Source organism: Octopus bimaculoides, chromosome 16 (assembly GCF_001194135.2).
Source record: "Octopus bimaculoides isolate UCB-OBI-ISO-001 chromosome 16, ASM119413v2, whole genome shotgun sequence".
Classification (NCBI taxonomy): domain Eukaryota; kingdom Metazoa; phylum Mollusca; class Cephalopoda; order Octopoda; family Octopodidae; genus Octopus; species Octopus bimaculoides.
The window spans coordinates 32,373,550-32,377,710 of NC_068996.1; positions in this window are offsets into that span (position 1 = coordinate 32,373,550).

Genomic DNA, 4,161 nt, shown 5'->3' on the forward strand with positions numbered 1-4,161 from the left:
ATATATATATATATATATATATATATATATATACATATGTGAGTGTTTGTGTGTGTGTGTGTATAAGATAACTTAGATATGTATAAGATAACTTAGATATGTTTTGATCAAAGATTGGTCCAGGTCATGACTAACATAATAACACCACCTGATAAGATTTGCTAAATCCTTTATGAATCAATTTTTCTGGTATCATGGCCTACTCGAGTAGGGAGTTCTTGTTGAGTGAGTTACATCCAGGTATAGATGGTTTAGCTGGTATCCCTTGAAGAAACCTGTCCCGATTCCGTTTAAAAATGATGGGATCCTTTTCCTCTTTGTTTTGGGACAATGTTAAATAGGACAGGACCTGTTAAGAAAAAGGAATAGTATTGCAGTGTATTTATATGTTGTGATCCTGAATTAGGTAAAGTCCCGGATGAATTCTCAGACTAATATTGAGGTTGTTTGGGCAATGCTAGTCGTATACTCTCCACATCGTGCAAATGACATATCGATCACGGCGGCGCAGGAGAGAAAAGAGCTTCAATACTTTAAGGCAGTCCCAATAATCAAGATAAGTCATGCCCTTTTAGTTAATGCCCTCTGGGGTGATTCAATTTTCGTAACGCTTTGTTTTGTGTGGAGAGGCCACAGGGGGAAGCAGTATTCGCGGTGTGGCCGTACAAAGGAGAAAAGAGAAATGACGACACCTTGTTCTCTGGAACGGAATGTTCTTAGGATCCAGGAGCACATCCTACTAGCTATAGCGGCCTTATTGCTGGTGTGGGCACTCCAGCTGAGATTGTTGTCAACAATTACTCTTAGATATCTGATATCATTTGAAGCCGTGAGTGGCTCGCCTGAAGGAAGAGAATATGGTTGTTTTGCATAGTATTTTTCCTAAAATGCATCAATTCAAATTTTCCCTCATTTAGTTGCATTTTGTTTTAGTCTGCCCATTGGCTTACAGCATGGATTTCAGTTTAGTCTTCTCCGTTGATAATTTTCTGAAAATTGGAGTCATCGGCGAATAGTTTCACTTTACTGTGTTTGATGAAGCTTTAAATGTCGTTAATATAGACTATAAATAAAAGTGGGCCCAAGATAGTCCCCTGAAGGACACCATTTTTGCTTGGCTTGATCTAACATGTGTTCTGTTCTCCGAGAAATACTCAGTCCAGTGTAGTTGTTCTTCACGGATTCCAATATTTGGCAATTTTTGACAGTAGGATATTGTGATCGGCTCTGTCGAACGCTTTACTGAAATCAACATATATGACATCAGATTTCGGACCTGATCCCAAGACTTTAAGGACATCATCTAACACAACTCTTACATTAGTAAAAGCTGTGTTAGACAGTCTGCCGCAGAGAAAGCCGTGGTGGTTTGAATTTAGGAAATTGTGGCTCTCCAGGAAGCCAGGTATCCTTGATCTCACCACCCTTTCAAACACTTTGGTGATATAGTAGGTGGGTGAGATTGCGTGATAGTTGACCGCGAAGGATCTGTTTCCACGTTTGAAAACAAGGAGGATAAGAGCTGTTTCGGTATATGACCTGAGTTTAAAGAATTTCTCCTGAGATTAGTCAGAGGGACTGCAAGTTGGTATATATATATATATTTCTGATGCAGCTGTTAAAATATCCGCGTCATATCATCAGTAACATTAGGGAACAAGAAAATTGGTGCCTGTGATATTACACTCTTTTTAAGTAAGTTTTGGTCTCTGATTCTAAATATGCCATTAGTTTTTTCTCCATTGCCTCTGGTTACTGAGATATGATATAACCCTAATTTTGATGCATACCACCGATGTCTACATTTTGATGCATACCACCTATGTCACTAGCACTGATGTCTACAAATTATTATTATTTTTGCCTTCTGAATTAATAAAACGAATTCAAACACGTAGATTTCTTTTATTTATGAAGAATTTACATAAGAGAAGAAGCAAGCATAGAAAGTTGTCATTGATACACTTTTCATTTACTCTGATATCTCATAAAAGCGACGCTTCAAAGATTCCTTGTGGTGAGCTGGGCCAGGACAACCACTTTGAATAGACCAGCAGTAATCCACTATCATGTGCGTATCCCAATGTCCCTGGTGCCTTTCTTCCATAGTTTCTAAATCCTTGTGGAACCGTCCATCTTGCTCTTCACTTAGATCACCAACATTTTCTGGGAAGCGATCCAAGTGGCTATGGAGATAATGCACTTTGATACTCATTGTACAGCCAAGTTAACGGAAAGAAAATAGCATTCTCTCAACTAGCTCAGTGTAATTATCTGCTTTATAGTTCATAAGCAAATTGTGTACAGCATTGGCCTCAGTATTGTGCATTGAATCTTTGAAATGTGGATCTTGGATGAGTTCTCTGATTTGCGGACCGTCAAAAATACCTGCCCTTAACTTCTTCATGCTCAGAGCTGGAAATTTTCTGCAGATGTAGCCAAACATCTCCCATCTTCGTTCAGAGCCTTTACAAACTGTTTCATTAAACTTAATTTGATGTGCAATTGTGGTAAAATGATATTATTCTAGTCAACCAATGGTTCTGAAATAACATTCTTTTCTCCCACTACCATGTTTTCTCTCAGAGGCCACTGTTTTTTCATCCAGTGCTCATCCTTACATCTACGATCCCAGAGGCAGGTAAAGCAAGGATACTTAGTGTATCTAGTCTGCTGGCTCAGGAGAAACTTCACCATCTTTAGATCCACATAGATTAACAACTTGTGATTGCGGTATGATATCTTTTGTAGGAACAGGGCAATTGTTTTTAGCTCTTCAGTCATCTTAGTTGGGTGACCAATTGAGATCGATCTATATTAGTTTCCATTGTATAGAAGTACACATTTTATGAACAGCCGCAATTCACTAGGTAGATATTGTGATATACCCATTTTCATCAGCAAGTCTTGAACATTGTTACAAAATGCAAAATCACTTTCCTCCGAGAAGAACGGCAGCAAATCTCATTCTCTGCTGCGATAGTATGTAATTTTAGTTTCCGGATGCAATAAATTCTCTGCTAGTCTAGACGTCAGCAATTCTATTGATTTCTTTAAGAGATTTAGTTGCCTAACGAGGTCATTGAGCTCGGGCTGATTAAAAACATGTGCCACTGATAAGGTCCCTTCAGCATCACTGGTATTGTGACTACTATTTACCAGTGAAGAACAGGATTTATATTCCTCAGATCGTTTTCCCGTGTCTAAATCAGGATACATCCATTTACGCCGATTACGTCCATTAATGCATTTTATGTTAATCAGACAGAAGTAACAATCTTGACTGTGATTCCTCTAATCTGAACACCCCATAGGTATACCAAATTTCAGACATTTTCTCGCACCATTTGTTTACTGCCGAAGGCGCTTAATACAAGTTTTATAGACAATGTGTGGAGCCCATGTCTAATCTTGGTCCCCTAGTTTTATTTTGAAATAGCTTAAGTAGGCTTTTTTCCACAAAATCAGAGATAGATTTTCTCTGTTCCCTGATTGTATATTCAAGTATTTGTCAAATACTTTACAGACTATATCTGATTCTATAATAACCCTGTCGGCAGACTATCCCAGATCCATGTGTGGGCAGCTGTACATTATCTCAAAAGTAGAGCTGCTAAAAAGAAATGAAGGACATATTCTTATTCGGAGGGTAAAACCTAAGGTCTAAGACCTAAGGAATCAATAATTTATTTTATTTGTTGCCAGTGTAATAATTTCGGTCAATACTTGCTAAATGGCAGAATTTTTGTACCCGATTTATCTTCAATATGATATCTATCCATAAAAAAACTGAGTATCAATAAATTTTGTTACAGCGTGGAATTTACGGTATTATACTTATGGTGTATTAAGTAATTATATATTATATATTAGTATATACTAAAATATATCATAAATTCTAGACTTCGTCTATGTGTGTGTGTGTCTATATATATGTATATATATAATATATGCGTGTGTGTGTGTATACATACATATATACATATAGAAATATACACATGTATTGTGACTTTTTTTGTTGAATTGTCTGTTTATGTGTGTGTGTCTATATATATATAACTAAACTTATACACATGCATTGTGACCTCTTTTGTTGAATTGTCTATCATGGTTAGTACATTTTATATATATATATATATATATATATATATATATATATAT